The sequence below is a fragment of the Pan paniscus genome, chromosome 12, assembly GCF_029289425.2.
Source record: "Pan paniscus chromosome 12, NHGRI_mPanPan1-v2.0_pri, whole genome shotgun sequence".
NCBI classification, from domain to species: Eukaryota; Metazoa; Chordata; class Mammalia; order Primates; family Hominidae; genus Pan; species Pan paniscus.
This window is the reverse complement of record NC_073261.2, coordinates 93,011,161-93,035,715: the sequence shown is the minus strand read 5'-3', so window position 1 is coordinate 93,035,715 and position 24,555 is coordinate 93,011,161. Positions and strand designations below refer to the sequence as shown.

Below are 24,555 nucleotides of genomic sequence, written 5' to 3'. Positions count from 1 at the left end.
TACCATAGATAGTGATTCATCTGATGGATGTGACCAGAGTAAATTGAAAGGAGCAGAATAAATTGAAATCCTTCTGGAAAGGATTCACTATTCTAGGTGCCATTAGGAACATTCGTGATTCACGGGAGGAGGTCCAATTATTGACATTAATAGGAGTTTGAAAGAAGTTTACCCCAACCCTCATGGACAACTTTGAGGGGTTTAAGATTTCAGTGGAGGGGGCTGGGCATGGTGGCTCAGGCCTGTAATCCCAGCACCTTGGGAGGCCGAGGCGGACAGATCACCTGAGGTCATGAATTCGAGACCAGCCTGACCAACATGGTGAAACCCTGTCCCTACTAAAAATACAAAAATTGGCCGGGCATGGTGGTGGGTGCCTGTAGTCCCAGCTACTCAGGAGGCTGAGGCAGGAGAATCACTTGAACCTGGGAGGCGGAGGTTGCAATCAGCTGAGACTGTGCCATTGCACTGCAGTCTGGGCAACAAGAGGGAAACTCTGCATCAAAAAAAAAAAAAAAAGATTTCAGCGGAGGAGGTAACTGCAGATGCAGGGGAAACAGACATAATGCTATTGCACACTTAATAGACTACAGTATACTATAAACATAATTTAAAAAATTTTCCGTGACCCAGGTTTAATTAGAAGAGGATGAGCAAGTCTAGGAAAACTTCTGTGGCTGCTAAGTCATTCTGGGGAGGTAAATGCTCAGGGTTCGAAGTCAGACAGACCTGGGTTTACATCCCTCTTTGCTGCTCACTAGTTGTGGGCAGGCTAGTTAACCTCACAAAAAGTCATCTAGGGGTAATAATAGCATCTCCTTAGATCATTACGATGAGGACTAAATGAGTGTTTTGCACAGGTGTTAGCTTATTATATATTAGTAACATACTAACTATATATATATTAATAAATTCTACTTGGTATTATATATAATAATTATGATTATTTATATATGCCTTTCTACATGTTCCTCTTTTCTCCCAGAGAGATTTCAGGTACTTTGATGAATTCCTAAAGGCAATGCACATTGAACACCGGCACTATATTTTTTTCAGTTATTGATATTGGTTTGTTTGATTCAGGAGCTTTAGAGGTTGCAAAGTCTACTCTCTGATGCTTTCAAAATTTTTTCTTTCTTTTTATTTGTTACAGGCATGTAGCTAGCATAACTCTTATAATGAACTGACTGTGACTGGGTGCTTACCCTGGCCCACACACAGTTCAAAGGGAAGAACAAGAAGGGTAGAGAAATCTCCCATGATTTTTAGACAAGTGTTGTAAGAAAAAAAGAGAAGGTATCAAAAAAGTGTATGTGTCTGAAAAAGAGATTGCACAAGATAGAATTTACTGAGCTGGAGGAATATGAGAGAATGTTGCATACAAAGTCTCCTGAAAGGAAAGGAAGGCAGAGATGGGATGAGACGTGGTGTGTGTTAGTGCTTCAAATTAACAGCAGGTTTTGCGTCCCAATTTGTGCAGCTTGTGTGGAATTTGGTGTAGGACAAATGGACCCACAGCTTCAGGAGGGAGCTGCTAGCAGGGGAAGTTGTACTATCTGACAGTGCCTATACGAGATTGGTACCTTTAGGGAATTTCTACCTAAGGCGGTGGCTCAGATAGGCACAAAGGCCCATTGGGACCTCCCTGAGAAACAGAATAAGAGGTGCTCAGGCAAGACCACACTTCCCCCCTCTTCCTGTATCCTTGAAACCTTTCAGAGATTTGCTGTCAAATATTGACCAGAAAGTTAAAGAAGCAAGACTTGGGAAAAAGTGATTGGTTTTTCTAATGGATGGTGAGGCTTTTTCTTTCTTTCTTTCTTTCTTTCTCTCTTAGTGTAGATGATTTGTTTTTTTCTCTTTGTGTAGATGATTGAAGTACTTAAGTGTCTTTGTAAGTCCAGTATCTCTTTTCTTATTTTAAGAATATCTCATTAAAAAATGAACTAATAAATATTTATTATAGAAACAGTAGATAAATGCTGATGAGCATAAAGGAGGAGGAAATATATGTGACCCCCAACTCCCAGAAATAATCACTATTAAAAATTTGATATATAATGTTTCAGATTTTTAATATATTCACATATTTTCTTAGAAAAATGGGATTGTACTGAATAAACTTTTGTAACTTTTATATCTCACTTAATCGATGCTGAATATTTTTCCATGTTACTAATATGCTTCAACATTTTTTTTTTTTTTTTTTGAGACGGAGTCTCGCTCTGTTGCCCAGGCTGGAGTGCAGTGGCATGATCTCGGTTCACTGCAAACTCTGCTTCCCAGGTTCAAGCGATTCTCCTGCCTCAGCCTCCTGAGTAGCTGGGACTACAGGCGCACGCCACCATGCCGGGATAATTTTTGTATTTTTAGTACAGACAGGGTTTCACCATGTGGGCCAGGATGGTCTTGATCTCCTGACCTTGTGATCCACCTGCCTTGGCCTCCCAAAGTGCTGGGATTACAGGTGTGAACCGCTGTACCCAGCCACTTCAACATTATTTTATAATTGCATAGTGCTATATCTTATGAATACGTTCTAATTTATTCAACTACTTTTGGCACACAGATTTTTTTCTAATATTTTCTTAGTATAAGTAATGCTGCGTGAAACATCCTTATACACATGCAATCCATATTCTTTTCTTAGGATATATTTCTAGAACAGGAACTGCTGAGTTAAAGGGTATTCACATTTTAAAAAGCTTTTGATATACATTACAAAATTATCTTCCTCCTATCTTGTACGATTTATATTCTTTCTGGTAGAGTATGAAGGTGCCATTTTCCAAACCTCCTGCCAACATTGAGAATTTTCATTTTTTCATCTTTGTCAAGTTTATAGATAATAAATTGTATCTTATCATTGTTTAATTTATACTCCTTTTTTAGGGAAGCTGACTTTTTCATGTGTATATTGGTCATTTATATTTCTTCCCCTGTGAACTATTTATTAATATCCAGTTGTTAATTGTAAATGCTATTTATAGGTTAAGACTATTAACCCTTTACCATATGTATTTCACTTTTTAATCTCATTTTATTATTTGTAGGTTAATTTTGATTACAGTTGGATTATATTTTACATATATAAGTTTTATATTTTATGGTTTAAATATTGAACTTTTATCTTTATAGTACCTTCTGTTGTGACTGTGATTGAAACATTTTCAGGACAAAAGTATTTAATCATGATTACAACAATTTTAAGAGTATAAAACCAATCACGTGATTCTCTTCAAGTTTGTATGTGATTTTTTTTTTTTTTTTTTGACATGGAGTCTCATTCTGTTACCCAGGCTGAGTGCAGTGGCGCGATCTTGACTCACTGCAACCTCCACCTCCTGGGCTCAGGTGATTCTCCTGCCTCAGCCTCCCTAGTAGCTGAGACTACAGATATGGGCCACCATGCCCAGCTAATTTTTTATATTTTTGGTAGAGAAGGGGTTTCACCATGTTGCCCAGGCTGGTCTCAAACTCCTGACCTTAGATGATCTGCCCATCTCGGCCTCCCAAAGTGCTGGGTTTACAGGCATGAGCCACCGTGCTGCTGTACAGCGTTTTTATGTTTAACTCTTTAGTCTAACATGCTTTTACTTTGTGTATGGCATGAAGTAATGATTGCATCTTTATTTTTCTGAATAGTTAATGATTTAACCTGTTATTGAATAGTTTATTCTTTTTCCACTGGGTTTAAAAACCATATTGAACAAATACAATAAACATTTTACTGTAGTTCTTCTATGTGTATTTCTGGGCTTTTGGCTCTGTTCCATTGCTCTAGTTCTTTTGGCACTAGTACCAAACTTTAAATTCGTGTTATTTTTAGCCTATTTAGTACCTAATATCTCCCTTGTGGTTCTTTTCTAAAATTTTCTTTACCATTCTCAGTTTTTTATTCTTTAAAATAAACTTTAGGATTTTTGACCTGTTTGAAAAATTTCTTTGGGATTTTAAGCAAAATTTGATTATATTTATAAATTAATTTGAGGGAGAATTAATATATTTACAATGTTAAGTTTTCCAATACAGAAAAACTTTCCAATACAGAAATGTATCAAACTGTTTTTAATTTTCTCTGTAAAGTTACATTTTTAAATAGGTTATTCACTTTTTTTATTCCTAGAAATGTTATTGTTGTTGTTGCTATTATAAATAATACTATAACTAAGAATTTTTTTTTTTTGAGATGGAGTCTCGCTCTGTTGCCCAGGCTGGAGTGCAGTGGCACGATCTCAGCTCACTGCAAGCTCCGCCTGACGGGTTCATGCCATTTTCCTGCCTCAGCCTCCCGAGTAGCTGGGACTACAGGTGCCTGCCACCATGCTTGGCTAATTGTTTTGTATTTTTAGTAGAGACGGGGTTTCACCGTGTTAGCCAGGATGGTCTCGATCTCCTGACCTTGTGATCCACCCTCCTTGGCCTCCCAAAGTGCTGGGATTATGGGTGTGAGCCACCACGCCCGGCCAAGAATTATTTTCTATTATGTTTTCTAAGTTTTTGTGGGTTATATGGAAAATTTCATATATTTCCATATAATTGTTCTGTGGCCAAAACAATTAATGTTGTGTACTTATTTTGTATATTTATTTGTAACTGTTCACCTCACTTTTTAATTATTTAGAAGCAAATTTTAGTTTGTTCTATTGAGGAAATGAATATTACTCAATCTGCAGGTTGAATACTTTTGTCTCCATTTTTCTCATAAAATTCTTCTTTAGTTTCTTTTTCTTGCCTGGTTGCAGTGGCTCAAATGTCTAGAACAGTGCTAAATGGATGGTAGTGATGATGAGCATGCTTTTCTTGTTTCTGATTTTAACATTAATACTTCCAGTATTTTACCATTAAGTATGATGCCTATGTTTGATTTGAGATTTGAATTAACATGAGTATCATGTTAAGAATCAGTCTTTTAATTTTGTTTCATTAATTAAAAAATTGATATTGAATTTTATCGAATGATTTTTCAAGATTATTGTGGCAATCCAAAAGTTTTTCTCTGTTGCCCAGTCTGGAGTGCAGTGGTGTGATCATAGCTTACTGCAGCTTTGATCCCCTAGGCTCAAGTGATCCTCCTGCCTCAGCCTCCCCGGTTGGTAGGACTATAGGCATCTGCCATCACACTGGGCTATTTTTTTTTTTTTTTTTTTTAGAGATGGGGTCTCGCTGTGTTGCCCCTGCTGATCTCAAACTCCTGGCTTCAAGTGATCCTGCCACCTTGGCCTCCCAAAGCACTGGGGTTACAGGGGTGAGCCACTATTCCCAGCCTTATTTTTTACATCTTTAGGGCAACCTATGTTTACGTATGAAGTTAGTCTGTGATTTTCTTTATTATGCTTTATCAGTTTTTTTTTTTTTAAGACAGGGTATTATGTTAGCTTTCTGTTACTTTTGTCCACTTGAACACTTCATATACCATGGGAGTTAATTCTGCTTGAAGCTCAGTTAGAACTTGATTGTGTAAGTAATCTGAACTAAGAGCTTTTTTTGGAAATAATTCCTTATTAACTTTTACATTTTTCCATGGTTACTGATCTGTTGTTTTTTGACTTCTTCCTGGGTCAGTTTGCTTCTAATTATTATTTTGGCTATGTCTCCCAATATTTGATATGCGGTATTCTCATCACTGAAACCTTCTAAGCATTCATTCTGTAATTGTGTTTTTAATTTATTCTCCAATCAATGATTTTTTTTTTAAGAACTCTAAAGTTTCCCCAAGAGCTTGGGGTCTTTTTGACTTACACTTTTGTAATTAATGTATAGTTTTATTACAGTGTGATCACAGAATATGGCCAATTTCTTTTGGAAAGAAATTACTTACAATTTTTTTTTGGTAGCCGAATATAAAATCAAGTTTTGCAAACTTTTCTTATATTTTTTTCTTAATGGGCTAGACAGAAGATCCTTCTCTTTAATTATTCATTTATTCATCGAGGATTGTTTCCACCATGTGTCTCATACATGCCAGGCATTGTATTAGGCATTGCAGGATATAAAATGAATAAGTCATAAGCTTTGTCTTAGATTGATAAAGTTTGGATGGAACACAGACACATGTAGACCTAATTATAATACAGAAAGAAATGCAACTGCAGCGAAAGGTACAAAAGCAGCAGGCAGCTAGAGTGGGAGTGAAGCCCTGAAGGTTCTGGGAATACAAAGTTGCCTACGATGGCCCGGAGAGGCTTTCAGTCCTAGCGTGTAAAACATACATTGAGAGCAGAGACAGGCTTTTTGGAGGCAAGGTGATTAATTAGGAAATCACCGCAGACCTTCAGTAATAAATCAGAACATATGAGGGGCGGTAAGAGTGCAAGATGAGAAGAGAGGATTTTCACACCTAAGGGGCGGATAGCAGAAGAGAAGCCCAGACCCGAGGATGAAGGAGGTAGTAGTAAAATTTTATAGACGCCATGGGAGAGCTTTTCAAGGGGTGCTTGGTCAGTTGGGACAAATAGAGCGAAAAGGTCAAGTAAGATGGCTCACGCCTGTAATCCCAGCACTTTGGGAGGCTGAGGCGGGCAGATCACGAGGTCAGGTGTTCGAGACCATCCTGGCCAACATGGTGAAACCCCGTCTCTACTAAAAACATGAAAATTGCCGGGCGCGGTGGGTCATGCCTATAATCCCAGCACTTTGGTGACAGAGCAAGACTCCGTCTCAAAAAAAAAAAAAAAGCAAAAAGTGTCGGTTGCCTTTGGTCTTTGGGGACTTGGAAAGAGCAGTTTCAGTGAAGTGAGGGAAAAAAAGCCAAGCCACAAGCAGGTTGAGAGTAAATAGGATGTGAGATGGTGAAGACAAGTATTTTTTCAGGAGTTTAGTTGTGGAGGGAATGCAGGAGTTAGGGCAGTAATTAAAAGAGCAAGTCTGGCTGGGGGCGGTGGCTCACGCGTGTAATCCCAGCACTTTGGGAGGCCGAGGTGGGCAGATCATGAGGTCAGGAGATGGAGATCATCCTGGCTAACATGGTGAAACCCCATGTTACTACTAAAAATACATGTCTCTACTAAAAATACAAAAAATTAGCTGGGCGTGGTGGCAGGTGCCTGTAGTCCCAGCTACTCAGGAGGCTGAGGCAGGAGAATGGCTTGAACCTGGGAGGCGGAGCTTGCAGTGAGCCGAGATCGCGCCACCACACTCCAGCCTGGGCAACACAGTGAGACTCCGTCTCAAAAAAAAAAGCAAAAAATCAGAAAGACTGTTGTTAGGATATAAAGACAATGTGAGAATGTGAGCATGTTTAGCTAATGAGGAGCACACGCTGAGAGCAAGAGAAGGCGTGGTTGTTGTCGAGAGTCCTAAACAGGTGGGAGACACAGGGTGAGACACAAAGCCGAGGTAGGAGGTGGCCTCTTGACAGGAAGAGGGCACCTCTTCTTGAGTCGAAGACAATGCTTGGAACTGGTAGGGAGTGTGGGCAGAAAGATGGGATCTCCCCCATTTCTTTGCAAGGCTGTGTTATTGTAGAACCTTTAGTCACACTCCTGGACTCTGACTGAAAGGGTCCTGGGTCTTGGCCTCTGTGTTAACAGTTTGCTTCATAGGGAGGATTTAGGATCCATCCCTTCCTCTCCTGGCTATAGAACTAGAAAAGAACCTCTACACCAGTGGTCTCTAATGTATTTGGCACCAGGGACCAGTCTCATGGAAGACAATTTTTCCATGGACTGGGAATGAGGGGATGGAGATGATTTCAGGATGAAACTGTTCCACCTCAGATCATCAGGCATTAGACTCTCATAAGGAGCATGCAGTGTAGATCCCTCGCATGCACAGTTCACAATAGTGTTCGTGCTCCTATGGGAATCTAATGCCACAGCTGATCTGACAGGAGGCAGAGCTCAGATGGTCATGCTCCCTTGACTGCTGCTCACCTCCTGCTGTGCAGCCTGGCCCCTAATAGACCATGGACAGGTACCTGTCCATGGCATGGGGGCTGGGGACTCCTGCTTTACACTTATGATGTAGTTTGGATGTTGTGCCCACCCAAATCTCATGTTGAGATGTAATTTCCAGTGTTGGAGGTGGAGCCTGGTGGGAAGTGATTGGATCTTAGGGGCAGATTTCTCATTAATGGTTTGGTACCATCCTCTTAGTGCTGTTCTCATGATAGTGAGTGAGTTCTTTTATTTATTTGTTTATTTTAAGACAGAGTCTCACTCTGTTGCCCAGGCTGGAGTGCAGTGCAGTGGTGCGGTCTTGATCTTGGCTCACTGCAACCTCTGCCTCCCAGGTTCAAGCACACCACCACGCCCGGCTAATTTTTGTATTTTTAGTAGAGACAGGGTTTTGCCATGTTGGCCAGGCTGGTCTCAAACTCCTGACCTCAGGTGATTCACCCTCCTCAGCCTCCCAAAGTGCTGGGATTATAGGCATGAGCCACAACACCCAGCTGATAGTGAGTTCTGGCAAGCGCTGGTCATTTAGAAGTGCCCCCTGTCTGTCTTGCTCCTGCTCTGGCCATGTGACTCATCTGCTCCCACTTTGCCTTCCACCATGATTGTAAGTTTCATGAGGCCTCCCCAGAAGCCGAACAGATGCCAGTATCATGCTTCCTCCATAGCCTGCAGAACCATGAACCAATTAAACCTCTTTTCTTTATAAATTACCCAGTCTCAAGTATTTATAGCAATGCAAGAATGGACTAATACAACTTAACTTTCCTGAGGCTGTTGTCGCTGTTGGGCATTGAAGAGTTTCTAGAAGTCCCTGTTTCTTTATGTGGCATGCAATGGATCATCAGAATAATTAACCCAGTCAATGGTAAACAAAGTGATTGATGGATGCCATCAGATCACAAAAGTTTCTATTACTGTAAATACAAGGGGGTAAGTAAATCAAAATAATGTTTCAAATCCTCAGTAGGCCTCTTTTTCTGTTTCTAATTGAAGATTGTCACATCAACACATAAACAAAAATGCCTGTGAGGGAAATGTGTATTTTATGCATTGCATTTTTATATCTGAAGTTTATTTCTATTACTAACTTGAAATGCTGAGGAAGGGATTTGTTTTGGTGCTTACAAAATTTTCCCATTTGCTCTTTGGACTCTCACAAGTTGACAACAAATTACTGCCCTGATAATATGGTGAGACTGAGGGTTTTCTGTCTTTTTCTCTTATTCTATATCCTCTATATGGAGGGAAATTTCTGGTTTGATTAACACTGTAAATAATTATGAGACAAAGCCTAAATATAAAAGATTACTCACACAGGCTCTTACACTGAGTAAGATATTATGTGTTAAAAATCAGGGTTAATAGTTTAACAGGCACATTATGGTTCAGAAATCCCCTGGGGGACTTCAACCATCTTTTCTGGATGTTCACTTTGCCAAATAGGCTGCCTCTATGTCATATCTCTACCTGAAGGGCAGGCTCAGACACTGATTAGGGGAAGTGTCACCCTTACTATACCAAGAAGTCAGACATCCAAGGTCAGACACTACGCAAAGTCAGATACTTCAAGGCCTTTCCTTGGAAGGGATGATGAAAAGGGAAGGGTGGGAATATCAGCTCAGGTGAGACATATGAATTCAACAAAACATCAGGGATGGTTTGCCACGTTTGCGAGCAGCACAGAAAACGGCAATTCCCTCCAAGTTCCCAGCACACCAAAGGGGGCAGTAGTGCGTCTGTAAAGCGCGTTGTCAACTTGGTGATAATTTCTGTTTGCATTCACACTCGCCGGCTGATAATCTCAGCTGCTCGATGCAATTCAACAGATACCTGAAATCACTTCCAAGAGCTCTTCAGATAAAGCTGTCTTTGATAGTCTTCATTAACCCCTCCCATATTTGCCCCTCAGCGTCCCTTGGCTTAGCAGCCCCGGCCTTTGAAGTCCAACCTAAGCATTCTTAGATGGTGAGTGAGGGTCTGCCTTCCCCAGCACCAGCCACCTAGTCAGGCTTGTGGGTCGTCTAACAAACTGGAGATTCTGAGAAAATGAAACCAAACAGTTGTACTCCGGGGTTAACACAGAGCAACTTCCACCTGCTGTGCGAGTTGGTGATCCTCTCTCTTGCTGTTGGAGAGCCCCAGTGAAAACTTGAGTGAGATGAGAGAGCATGGAGCCTGCCAGTCTCCCCCTCTGCACACACACACACGCAAACACATTTAACTTTCCACTTGCAGTGACCTGCCCTTCAGTGTGACTTATCAGCTGTTTGGCTTTTGTCACTAAAGGAAAACAAATTGTGGAATATCCCGCTCTGCATGCTCATGAGATGGCTGAGCCAACTCAGGGGTTATGAGGTGGTTTGCGAGTGAGGAGAAGAATGATCTTCAGTTTCTGACCTCCTGGCACGGTGGCGGGCGGTATTTATCAGGAGGTACATGTGACTGGTTAAGACTCAGAGCCCCAGCTTGAAGGAAACAGCTGCTCTCGGCGTGCTCCGGCACTTGGCAGCTGGACAGGCAGAGTGCTGATGTGAAAAATACCACGACAAAACCACCCTAGTAAGTAACTGGAGAACTTTCCTCTCTCTCTCTCTCTTTCATTCCCTCTCCGTGTGTGTGTGTGTGTGTGTGTGTGTGTGTGTGTGTGTGTGTGTGTGTGTGTGCGCTGCAAGCCACCAACAACTTTTTATTTTGATTTTGGTTTCCCTCTGGCACAATAGAAGGAGATATTTTATTTGTACCTGTTAACAGCCATTGGTGTTTTCACAGCCCTTTTTTAGAACCTGTTATTTTCGGCAACGGTGTCTTGTAACTTTGAGGATGAATGGGGCATATGGCTTCATTCCTGTCTAGGAAACAGAAAGTTTTTTCCCCAGTGTTCAAGATTTTTCTAGTCCATGGTGTTTAGGTTCAAAGTCAAGATTCAGGTTATGAAGTAGAGACTTCATTGAAGTGAGTTGATGACTAGATTTGATTTTAATCTGTTTCTACCACTGAAACCTGAAAACGTAGTTGTTTAAAGTAACTTGTGAATTTATTGTATGGCTGATTTGATTTTTCCTATTCAATTTTTGAGAATATCTCATTTAACTGTGTAGAACTGTCTGCAATATAGAAGACTGACAAAATAATATTTAGATTCACATTAGAAATCATATTTAGATTTCTTGCATGGTTTCCAACTAATTGAAAGCTGTATTTTATAGCGACTTTTTTTCCCCCCAACAAGCTAATTCACCTTCATTACTTTAAAATGTTCAGTTGCCCCTGGTCTTCCTTCACCTTCATTACTTTAAAATGTTCAGTTGCCCCTGGTCTTCCTTATTTTAGTGTTTTCGTGATACTCAGGCTGTTTCTTCTTTGTTTATGACCTGACTGGGAAAGTGCTGCCTGCAGCTGATGATTAACTCTGGGAGGCCTGGCATCCAAATTACGGAGAGGACCGGCTCCTTCTCAGGTTCATTCAGCAGTAATGGTGCTTGCTCTTGGGCGAGCAGCAAAGCAGGCACCATGCTGGAACTGAGCTGTTGTTCGGTGACTTTTGTCCTTCCTTGGTAGTCACCAGACAGAATGCTTCAGAGGAAAGGCAAAAGGGGAAAAGAGAGAGGGCAGAGCTCTAAACTGATGACGTAAAGCTCTGAAAGTGACAGGTCTTTGAATCAGAGGCTGCAGGGAGATAACCAAACAGGTTCCTGTTTCTGGAGATTGCATGGATCTTGAGGAGGGTGGGCAGAGAGGGGCTGTTTTTATTTGAAGTCTCACCAAATAGTTGTTTTGCTTGTGATAAGCCTAGGACAACCTGGAGTGCGCTTGTTTCCTTGTGTGACAAATGGATTCTCATACAGGCTCAAGCTATACGGTTTTCTTTCGCCCTCTGCCCCCTGCCATGAGGGAACACTGTTCTCTCCCCACCCTTACCATCCTTTGTTGTTTGTGGAGAATGGATTAAAAATGACCCAGGGCACGGCACTTCTGCGATGGAGTTTCCCTCAACACAGTGGGTCTTGAATACCACACCAACCACTGTTCTCTGATGGAAGCAGTTTCGGATGCCGTGTCTAAACAAATGGCTAGTCTGACACTGAGAAGTTCTCCACCTTCTTTTCCTTCAAATGTAGAAGAATCCACAAAATGTAGAGTGGCCAGTGAGGAAAAATAGTCCCAACTTCTCTGTTCCTCGGTATGGCATTTGTGTGAGGTCCTTGGGTCAGCCCGCGGCCATGTGGTCTGTGACTTCCCTGTCTGACTGCTGGGGGAGGGGGTTCCTCCTGAGTCATTCTTTAGGGAGTTTGTTCCTGGTATAGTTTCAGATTTTCCACAGGTTGATAGTGGAAGAGAACCCTCTGGTGAAATTGTGTCTCTGGAATCATCGAGCCTCTCATAATAAAATGGAATGTCTAAATGGGAGCAGTTGAATTATCCAACTGCTGTATTTTTGAGAGCCAACAGACTCTTTTGAAAAACCCATGACTTTTCAAAATATTAATAGCAAAATAATAAAAAATAATGATTTTACTTGCAGATAGTACATCCATTGACTCAAAGACTTTTTGACCTGGATAGGAATGATAGAATGTGCGATTTAACTCTTTCATTTGAAAGATGAGGAAACTGTAGCAAATTTATCGGAGTTACAGTGCAGAGCCAGAAGAGAGAGCTCAAGGCTTCCATCATAATTTCAACGCTAATAACAATCCCTTACGTTTAGTGTGCACTTACTATGCCAAATGATGTGCTAAACAAGTATATTCATTTTCATAGTCTCCTCACAATAACTCTGTTATATATTATTATTCCAGTTTTATAGATAGGAAACTGAGGTTCTTGACCATACGTAACACAGATAGGAGGGACACCCTTAGTTACTTGACCATATGTAACATAGACAGGAGGCACAAATGGATCTGACTGTAGAACCTGTATACATTAAAAAATAAAAGTGGAATCCCACACATTTAAATGTAAAAACTCACAACATGCAAATGAGAGTATTTCCAGCACAATATGATTACACACACAATGTGCGTTATGCCCTTTTCGAGCTCTCCATGATAGGAAGGGCTAGGTTTCCCCCTGTGACAGTCCAAGCCCAAGCTCTCTCTATAGGATCGCTGGCTGATGGCATGTTTTTCTCTTTGAAAATAGTTCAGTGACGGTCTTGATGTTGGTAAGAACAGCAACCGGGAACTTTGTTATTAACCTCCAGCACACGGCTCCCATGCCCCTTCTGGCCTTTCCCTCCATTTTTCCTGTCACTCCTTTCCTTTGGAGGACAGCCACTCCACCCATGCCCCACCCCAAATAGCTGGCTTAGTGTTGATAAAGCTATTATCAGGCCCATCCCCTTTGCTCAGCCTGGAGGGTTGGTTGTCTGAGTAGGTTGTTGATGAATAGAAACCATGCACTCTGCCACTCTGCTCTGTTTTTTTGAGCTGTGGGTGTAAGGGGTGGGTCACAGGGCAGGGGACTACCTGGCAGTGGCGAGGGAGGAGAGGTATGCTTTTCTTCGCTGCCTGCACCTGCCATTTACCCTGAGTCATACTTCTCCACACACCAGTTGCATATCTAAAGCTCTGACTGTCTCACGGGTGGGCCATAAACCTGTGGATTTTCTGGGTCATCAGACATGCAGAGCCCTTAAGAAACCTGCCTCCTGAATCCTTTTAAAAATGTCATTTGGCTGTCCACATTCCTCCACTTTAGGTTAAGTGTCAAAATTAGGGTTGGAGATAATGGGAAAGAGCACCAGGTAGTATGTAATCAACAGGGGACCTTTGATTAATCAGGAGGAAAATCAAGCAAGTATGCCATGTGTGGATATTTCTGAGGAAGTTATCAGTGTTTCTGCAAGGTCGTTCTGGCAAGATTACACATTTTGAAGATCAAGCTATTTATAGCATGAAAGAGGAATTTTTTTTTTCTTTTTTTTGAGATGGAGTCTCGCTCTGTCGCCCAGGCTGGAGTGCAGTGGTGCGATCTCGGCTCACTGCAAGCTCCGCCTCCAGGATTCACACCATTCTCCTGCCTCAGCCTCCCGAGTAGCTGGGACTACAGGCGCCCGCCACCATGCCCGGCTAATTTTTTTGTATTTTTAGTAGAGACGGGGTTTCACTGTGTTAGCCAGGATGCTCTCGATCTCCTGACCTGGTGATCCACCTGCCTCGGCCTCCCAAAGTGCTGGGATTACAGGCGTGAGCCACTGCGCCCAGCCCGCATGAAAGAAGAATTTTTAATCTTTAATCCCACCTGCCTGCTGCCTCTAAAACTAAGCCCAACTCAGTAGTAGTCAGTGATGTGGTTTGCTAGACCACAACCACTGGGAATTGCCTCCAATCCTTGGTAGGAATTGCTCACTTCTGTAGAAATTGGCTTTGTACAGGGGGTGTTATATGGGTACACGTGAAGTGGACTCAGAATCACGACAGAGTCCACAAGTCATACTCTGGAGCTGATTTGAAAGAAAATAAAATGCTTGATTCGTTTTGGGGTCCTTTTACAATAAGGAAACACATTCTGGGATACAATGCCTATTTTGTTTCTTTGTTTTTGCCCAATTGTGTGTTTCAAAGACATCTGCTTCCAAAAAGTTAACTTTCCTGGATCCTCCTTTCCCTTGGTATTGATTGCTCACTTACAGTCCCTGGAGTTAACAGCTCCTGTGTCATGTTTCCACTGCTCTATGGGATTTGAAGTCTTTGGATTTTTTTGCTGTTTCAAGTGATTATTATAGCTTCAGAGTCTGTGGTGTGTAGAGTCGCTGTGCTTTGATCTTGGAGCTCATCTTTGGTATTGAGAAGTCAAACCCCTGCATTTATGTATGCTGGCATAAAGCACTTTCTTGTACCTTGCCATAATCCCATGAAAGAGGGAGGGTATCATCACCATTGTTTTCAAAGAGGAAATAGAGGACGAGAGAAAATGAGTGACTTGTCTATGGTCATGGGAAAAGTAACTGTCAGAGCTCAACTATATCTCTTGTCTACTGACTCCAAGTGCCAGGCTTTTTCTGTTAGTTATGCTATCGTTCTTTTGTTTTGTTTTTGTTTTTCAGATGGAGTTTCACTCTGTCGCCCAGGCTGGAGTGCAGTGGCACGATCTCGGCTCACTGCAAGCTCCGCCTCCTGGGTTCACGCCATTCTTCTGCCTCAGCCTCCTGAGTAGCTGGGACTACAGGCGCCTGCCACCACGCCTGGCTAATTTTTTTGTATTTTTAGTAGAGACGGGGTTTCATCATGTTAGCAGGATGGTCTCGATCTCCTGACCTGGTGATCCACCCACCTCGGCCTCCCAAAGTGCTGGGATTACAGGCATGAGCCACTGCGCCTGGCCTAGTTATGCTATCTTTCAAAGAAAGACCAATTTCAACTATTTCATGACCATGCACTTACATAATCTGTGGAATTATCTTTGGTGATAAAAAGTTGTGTAATTTGTATTCTCTTCAGATAGGCAAAGAGTGACTGGATAACCGATTTGTGACATGCCACTCATGATATTTCCAAAGCCTATGGATATTTGACTTTGGAAACAGGGTCAGCTTAGTCTTCAGACACCGTATTTGCTTAGGATAATTTTGTTTGTTTGTTTTTTCAGACAGAGTCCCACTCTGTCACCCAAGCTGGAGTGCAGTGGCACAATCTTGGCTCACTGCAACCTCTGCCTCCCAGGTTCAAGCAATTCTCTTGCCTCAGCCTCCTGAGTAGCTGGGACTACAGGCGTGCACCACCACACCCAGCTAATTTTTGTATTTTTAGTAGAGACGGGTTTTCACCATGTTGGCCAGGCTGGTCTCGAACTCCTGACCTCAGGTGATCCACCCACCTTGGCTTCCCAAAGTGCTGGGATTATAGGCATGAGCCACTGTGCCTGGCTAGCTTAGGGTAATTTTTTTTTTTTTTTTTTTTTTGAGATGGAGTCTCGCTTTGTCGCCCAGGCTGGAGTGCAGTGGCACGATCTCGGCTCACTGCAAGCTCCACCTCCCAGGTTCACACCATTCTCCTGCCTCAGCCTCCCGAGCAGCTGGGACTATAGGCGCCCGCCACCATGCCGGGCTAATTTTTTTGTATTTTTAGTAGAGACAGGGTTTCACTGTGTTAGCCAGGATGGTCTTGATCTCCTGACCTCGTGATCTGCCTGCCTGGGCCTCCCAAAGTGCTTAGATTACAGGCGTGAGCCACCGTGCCGGGCCGCAGCTTAGGGTAATGTTTTTAAGGGAACTTAGTGATCATTTTTCTGTCTTGAAGACTCATGTAGTCAAGTTGGAGTTATACCGACTATGGCATGATGTAACGTTCAGCTTTTAGAGACAATTTGGTTGTTTCCTGAGGTATGAAAACTGCAGTCTGCTCTTCAGTGTGCACGCTCCTTGCCCAACAAAACCATCGGCATTCTTGAAAGTTCTGCCTGAGTATAGCACCTTTATTCCTGTGGAGGTATAGTGCATTCTAACTACCATGAATAGTGTCCACTGTGATCATTTCCCTCTGCACGATTATCTGCCCACAACTGAGAGAGTCTTAACTTGCTAGAATAATGGCGACGCTTCACTATCTGTCAGTTTCCCAATATGGCAATTCAGTTCATTGTATGACAGCATCATCAGAATGTTGCCAAGATCATAAAAATGGCAGTGCATGTTGCCTGATGATTTTACAGTGCATATTGTCATGGCCAGGGCTTAGAGGTAGGGGAAAAACATGTGGGCAGCTTTGTGACAAGAGTCTCTCTTATAGTGTTTCTTTCTAAAGTAACTTTTTCTGAGTATGAATGTGAAAGGTAGCCTTCTTTGAATTAAAAAATATTCTGAAAAATGTTTAATGTCTGAGCTGACTTGAGCATTTTTCTTTAGTGATTACTATAATAATCAGAAATTTCTTTGCCTTTCAAGAGGACAAAAGGGAACAACTATAATTAAAAAAAAAAAGAATATGAAATAGTAAGTTAAAAGTATAACTTCCTGGATTATGGTCTATAATCTAGGGTAGGGTAATAGAAACCTTGATGCCCCTATTGTAAATGGAGAATTCAACTCAATGTGTAAGTGATTTCTGTGGTTGTAGATATCCCATCTTTTAAGTTTCTATTTGAATAGATTGGTAATTTTATTTTCTGAAGTCTTCCCTATTTGTCAAATGCTGCCTTATCTTTGTTGGTTCAGGTGGATCGATCTCCACCCCACAATAGGTTCTAAGCCCCTTGGAAAGATCATTATGCCATTGATTTGCTAAAGTATTATAAGTGTTCTCAGAGTTTCAACTCTTAATATGTTCCAGGTGCAACTTTGACAGAGAACTAGTAACTTAGGGAAAAAATATGGAAAAAAGTTAAATTCATATCTAATCCCAGAGGCATGTTTTAGTCACTATCTTTTTTTTTTTTGAGACGGATTCTCACTCTTTCACCCAGGCTGGAGTGCAGTGGCACAATCTCAGCTCACTGCCACCTCCATCTCCCAGGTTCAAGCGATTCTCCTGCCTCAGCCTCCTGAGTAGCTGCGACTATAGGCACCTGCCACCATGCCTGGCTAATTTTTGTATTTTTAGTAGAGACGGGGCTTTGCCATGTTGACCAGGCTGGTCTAGAACTCCTGACCTTAAGTGATCCGCCTGCCTCGGCCTCCCAAAGTGCTGGCATTACAGGTGTGAGCCACTGCGCCCGGCCTAGTCACTACTTTTCTGTTGTTGAATTGTTTCAAAATCACAGACAAATAACCACATTTGAGTGTATGTATGCAGTTTTAATTGCTTGTCCTTTTCCCATCTGGGGTGTTTGTACTATGCTAGAGACCTTAATAGTTAATGAATTGACCAAAAGGAGGAGCGACAAGCTATGGAAGAACTCAGACAGAGAGGTGATCAATCTGTGATGGAATCAGACTCCATTAAAAAAAAAATTGGCTTCGTCACTTCTCTGTTTTGTTTTGAGAAAGTAAAAATTTCCCCTCCATCCAGCAATTCAAATTTGGCTGAACCAAGTTTCCTTGGAGTCTTTTACCTAAATTAACTTTGGGAAGATACCAGAAGGAATTCTTTCCTAGGAATGTGCACACATGGGTTGGTTTTACAGAACTCCCTAGACCTGGAATGAAAGGAGTAAAGAAGAAATGTCCTTTTCTGGCCACACTCTAACAACTTGCTTGTGACTATCAGGGATGAATCTCTTCAAGTCTCAAGTTAATATCGATTTCTGGAGCTGATAAACTACTCAAGAATTTTAAACAGTTTTAAATAAGAATTGGGTATAATCTCCATATTTGGTTCTGGAAAACTCATACCATGAGTTCAATTTGACTGAACTTTGAATTCTGCTCAGCTTTCAGTTCTGTTTTTTAAAAGTAGAAAGTATTCCATTTATGCATGGAATGCTTGCCGTTCAAAATCATATGAGTTGACACGATGCTTTAGAGACCATTTTTTTTTTATGATAAGGACAGCACCCAGTCTGAATGGTGGTGCTGGAGATTTCTCTGTCCATTTCTCTCCCCAGTCACTCTTGATTCTGAAATTAATCCATCTCTTTCTACTTTCCTTCTCTTGTAGGCATTTAAATTGTGTCTGCTAGTGAGAGAGGAAATAAAATAACGCTTATTTTCACATCACTGAGAGGTAGACAGCATTAGCACTCTTGCAGAAGAGAAAAATAAATTTTAGAGAAGTCATATACCTTGTAGAAGGTCACAAGCCAGTGAGTAAGAGTCTAGTCCTAGTCTGCCTGGAAACAAAGTAGGTGCCTTTTTCATCCAATCACACTGTCTCTCACTATGCCTGTGTTAAAGCTGATGCCCTTGGCCGGGTGCGGTGGCTCACGCCTGTAATCCCAGCACTTTGGGAGGCTGAGGCAGGCGGATCACCTGAGGTCAGGAGTTTGAGAACAGCCTGACCAACAAGGAGAAACCCAGTCTCTACTAAAAATACAAAATTAGCCAAGTGTGGTGGTGCATGCCTATAATCCCAACTACTTGGAAGGCTGAGGCAGGAGAATCACTTGAACCCAGGAGGCAGAGGTTGCGATGAGCCAAGATTGTGCCATTGCACTCCAGCCTGGGCAACAAGAGTGAAACTCCGTCTCAAAACAACAACAAAACTCTATGAAAAGGGAAGCCATTCTGTGAAGGTGAGATTCTGCTGTCCTTGTCATGCAATTGACATTATGTCATTGTCATGCCTAATACATACCCATTTCTATTAGAAGGATGCTGTAGGACAAATATCCCTGGACTCTGGATTTGTGATTGCACCCTGCAGTCTTCTTTTAGCTTCTACCCAGAACACACTCACTTTTTATTACTGAGGTGTTCTCTCAACTGTGCTGCTCTGTATCTTTGGCAGGGTGCTACTGCAGAGCTAAGCCTTTGGCAACACCCAAAAATCATTATACTATCTCAGATGGTGACAGGTATGGAAATGATCTTGACTGTTGGACTAGCTGATTAACTAGCAGTGACAGTTTGCTTTAAAATATATTTGGTTTTTATAAGAAGTGACATAATATTGGCATCAAGAGGGACAATCATATTCATTCCCATGAAATGTTTCTTGGGGCCATGATTACAGATAGATAAAAGGGCCAAGCAGACGTTGAAGCAGAACCAGTGTAAAATATCTCATGCTATTTTAATTCTTTATGTTTTTAGAAGGAATATTGCTTTCAACCTCTCTTTGGAATTTGCGGGAACTTTGGTTGACTTAAGCCAATGATGGTGGATTTATTATGTAAGAATTGAAGGTTTGTCTTTTTCAGCTACAAAGATGACTGAGACATGTGTCATGCATAAAATTCTGCAACTATTTGGAACACCATCTCACATCTAACTTGTGGAAGAGAGGCTAATATATTTGGAAAATTGTTTTGAGCTTTAATCGCCAGTTTTAGAAATTTTTCTCAACCAAAACTTCAGGAAGTACAGTCTAGTAGAATATAGGATTTCCATGTAGGTAACAAAAGTAAGGGACAACATCCAGAACATATTTTCATACAAGATGATTCACTTGGTATTTCTTTTCTTTTCTTTCTTTCTTTTATTTTTTTTTTTTTTGAGAGAGAGAGAGTCTCACTCTGTCACCTAGTCTGGGGTATAGTGGCACAATCTTGGCTCACTGCTACCTCTGTCTCCTAGTTCAAGCAATTCTCCTGCCTCAGCCTCCTGAGTAACTGGGATTACAGGTGCCCACCACTAAACCCAGCTAATTTTTGTATTTTGTTTTAGTAGAGATGGCGTTTTGCCATATTGGCCAGGCTGGTCTTGAACTCCTGACCTCAAGTGATCTGCCCACCTCGGCCTCCCAAAGTGTTGGGATTACAGGTGTGAGCCACCGCGCCTGGCCTCACTTGGTATTTCTAAACATATGCTTTTGTGCTGCATATTGCACAAACATGAAGAATATAGAATTTATCCCATAGGATTTTACTGTTTAGTTAAATAGATCAATATTTTTAAAAGGTTACAATAATCATCTTACAATACGTAAATGTATATTCTGTAAAAGAGAATGTTTCCAAAATGTTCTGTGGGAATTCAGAGAAAGGAGATAACTAACTTTATCAGGATGAATCAGGGATGATTCCCTTGGGTTGGTGACATTTAAGCTGGGTATAAAAGGATAAAAAGTCATTGTTCAAGAAGAAAAAGACTATATTTGAAACAGTGCATTCCAGGACTAATGTGTAACTTATTAGAGCTGAATCATAGATTACATGTTGGAAGAGGGACAGGAGAAAAGGAGCAAAGATAAGGTGGTTCTGGGTGATTAACAGTAGTGTTTGCCCTTCTGAAGCATGTCGGTATTTTTGAGAACCGATTTATATATGGCAAATTTCAACCATATATAAAAATAGACAAAATAAATGATAATTAACCCCCACTTATTATCTAACTTTAACAATTTTCAATTCATGGTCATTCTTATTTAATTTATATATCCGTACCGATGTTCTCCCCTTCCCATATTAGCTTTGAAGTAAATCCCAGATATTTCATCGTTCCATCTGTAAATATTTTAGTATGTGTTTCTAAAAGATAAGTTCTCTTAAAAAGTTCACAATGTCATTCAGATATCCAAAATAATTAATAATAATTCTTAATTTTATTGTAGTTTGTCAAGTAGAGGGATGACATGAATACATTTGCATTCTGGAAAAAAATTTCTGAAGGCAATAAGGAGGACAGATCAGAGAAAGAAAAATACCAAATACCAAAAGAAGACTTCAAAGATAGGTTCGAACCAAGACAATGATAATAGAGAGGGTGGAAGAATTTTCAAAATGTTTAAAAGGTAAAGTTGATAGTTCTTGAGATTAATTGTATTTGGGTATGCAGGAAAGGAGGGAGTTAAAGAAGTTTTGGAGGTTTTAATTTGAATAATCAGCATATGAATATGCCATTAGCCTATATAGGGAAAGGATGCCTTGAAAAACTGTTAGCCTGGTTCAGCATTATACAGAGACTACAGGAAACAAATCAAAAAATATCTTCCTATTACCCTCAAACAAAAGTTTGAGATTTCCACCTGTAGTCCTAGCTATTCGGAAGGCTGAGGCAGGAGGATTGCTGGAGTCCAGAAGTTTGAAGCCAGTTTGGGCAACATAGTGAGACCTCATCTCAAGAAAACAACAAAACTTTGAGACTCAGAGCATTTGGAATAATTCTGATTGCTGCACCTTAAGAAAGCCATTAATGCCAGCCATGGTGGCTCATGCTTGTAATTCTAGCGCTTTGAGAGGCTGAAGCAGGAGGATCACTTGAGCTCGGGAATTCCGAGACCAGCCTGGGCAACATAGTTGCAGACAGCAGTACACTTCATTCCTAAACATTTTATCATGTATATATGTATATTACCAACTAGAGTTAGTTATTGCAGAATTTATATTTCACACAAGAGAGATTAAACTTATACGTTTATTTTCTCAATGGGAAAAGCCATGATTCAAGAAAGATTAACACAATTCATGGCTGATTCTTACTCGATTATTTATGAAAGCAAGAAACTGAGAACCTCTTGATTTTCAAAAGTTGTTGCTCTACAGAGCAGCCACATCCTACTACAAAACAGCCTTTGAGTAACTATCAAGTATTGTCCTGGCAAAGCACGTTTCTCTAAGTAAGTGTTAATTGAATTTGAATGTAAAGAAACTGACACCTAGAAATGCAAGCTTTTTGCCAGTAACTGACAGAGCTGGTACTAGAACAAATTACTTCTAATAGTTTCTCATTGAGCATCACTCCTTACCTCTAACAACTCTGAATAGTAATAATGGAACACAGAAGATGCTTTATTAGTAAAAAGGTAATGCTTTCTATATCAAGTCATTGTGAGATTGCTCAAGGCTCAATGGGACCAAGTAGTTGGGCCGTAGGAAAGGAGGTAAAATGCTCTCACAAAAAAAGAACTCTCCATACACAATGGAAAAAAAATGCCTGTGTTCATATTTATCCTCTGACTTCCTCCAGAAGAGTATTAAAGCAGCTGATGACAAAAAGCAAAAATAAAACACAACTGAAAATGATTAACACAGGAATAAAACAAGGGCCAAAATCCACCAGTTAGTCAGGCGGGGAATACATTTGGACCTAGAAAGCTTTAAAATGTTCTCAATTATGTCGAATTCTGACATGTTAAATCTTGCTGATTGGTTCAAGAATTAAAAATCAAGTTGAGATGATGTCTAAAAGACATGTTCATTCAAATGTTTTTTGTTGATGAAGATATCGAGTATTCATTTGGAAACTGAAAAACTCAGTCAAATAGCCAGGCATTTGCCTACACAAGAAACAGACATTCTGATACTAGAAAAGATTTTAGGGGTTTGACTGATTTTTTTTTTTTTTTTGGTTTCCATTTTGATGTTATGGCATCAGTCTATATCAGTGGTTCTCAACTGAGAGTGATTTTGCCTTCCGAAGGACATTTGGCAATGTCTGGGGACATTTTTGGTAGTCTCCACTGGGAGTGGCACTGGAGTATTACTGGCATCTAGTTAGTAGAGACCAATGATGCTGCTAAACATCCCAAAATGCTCACAACAGCCCTGCATGACAATCAATTATCCAACCAAATATGTCAATAGTACCAAGGTTGAGAAATCCTGATCTATGTGAAACAATTAAAAATCTCACGCAAACATGCCTTCAAAGACACTTTAGATGAGTTACATGCAACATTTTTGCTTGTCTGCTGCTGAGCAGTAAGTGATGATGGCCTAATACACTTGCAGAAATACTGCTGCATCGGCGTCAGGGTGGAGATGAGATGTCAAATGGCCAGTCCTTCAGAATGAAAAGCCAAGTTGAATGGTTCACAACACAGGCTGACAGTACTCTTTGGTGTCCAAAAGATCAAATGTTGGCAGGCAAGGATACTGATATTTAGTCAGCAGAAAATATTCAAAGCAATGAGGGACACATAGTTGTTTCTTTAGATTTTTTTGTGGGTTTTATTTTTATTTTTTATTTTTTTTGGCAAGATCTGGCTCTATTGCCCAGGCTGGAGTGCAGTGGTGCAATCTCGGCTCACTGTGACCTCTCTGCCTCCCAAGTTGCTGGGACTACAGGCAGGCACCACCACACCTGATTAATTTTTGTATCATTTGTAGAGAAGGGGGTTTCACCATGTTGGCGAGACTGGTCTTGAACTTGTGAGCTCAAGCACTCCTCCTGCCTCAGCCTCCCCAAGTGCTGGGATTACAGGTGTGAGCCCCTGCTCCCAGTTGACACATTGTTGATGAGGACAGAACAAGGGATCTTTAGGTCGTAAGTCATGGGACAGTTGATCCTGGGACTTGGGAAGTTCATTTCTCTGTTTCTGGCTTTTTTCATCTTCAAAAACTCAGGAAAAGAGAACTGAGGGCATCAGAGCAGGCTAATTTGATACACTCTTGCTGCCAACCTGATGACTGTATATCTCTGATTTATGTGATTCTTTCTCGTGTTCCCCTTACTAATTATAACTATTATCCATGTTTGTAACCATGTTCTTCTTCCTTCTTTCATATTATAACTGGAACCCATTCTCTTCCCTTTGGTTATCTTCTCTTCCTTCTGAGTTTTCAGCTTCCTCTACTATGTTCTCCTCATCAGTGCATAGGTGTGCTTCAGTAACTCTCATCTTTTAAAAATATCCTTTGCTTGCCACAACCTCTGCCAACTTCTCTTCACTGCAGTTCTAAACAAACTTGTCGAGCTCATATTCTACACACGTTATCTTTGTTTCTTTACCTCTCATTTACTCTTGCACTCACACCAACCTAGCCTCTGCCCACAGTTCTGTAAAACTACCTTTGTCAAGGTCACCAGTGACCTCCTTGTGTTAAGTTCTAAAAAAGCAGATCATTTCCCTTTCTCCTCTTATTTAACTTTGCAGTAGCATTCAACATGATTGACAGCTTCAGCTTCCATTCTATCCCTGGCCTCATGGCACAGCGTGCTTTTAAGTTTTCCTTCTCTTTCTCTGACAGGAGCTCCACAAGATGCTTTGCTGCTCCTCCTCCCCTCTCTGACCTCTAGATGTTGGAAAGCCCAAGGCTTAAGAGTGGGTCCTCTTGTCCTGCCTCTTTATACTTTCTTCCAGAGCGATCTGAGCCATTGCCATGGTGCTAAATGCTGCTCACCTGGTGATAACTCCCAATTGTAAATTGCATCTCAGATCTTTCCCTGGAGCTCCAA

The 24,555-nt window shown here is 41.1% G+C and overlaps 1 protein-coding gene across 3 annotated transcripts in view; it reads left to right on the top strand.

Moving 5' to 3' along the window:
- Positions 1–24,555, top strand: part of RASGRP3 (RAS guanyl releasing protein 3) — a 157,873-nt gene that overhangs the window by 59,383 nt on the left and 73,935 nt on the right. Inside the window, exon 1 of one of the 3 annotated variants that reach the window (XM_063594998.1) lies at positions 10,039–10,457. The exons of 1 other annotated variant lie outside the window; for it this stretch is intronic. The gene's annotated coding sequence lies outside the window, so the exon portion shown is untranslated. Of the gene's footprint in view, positions 1–10,038; positions 10,458–24,555 lie in introns of those variants that run through there. One more of the 3 variants, XM_063594995.1, reaches the window with a different exon arrangement.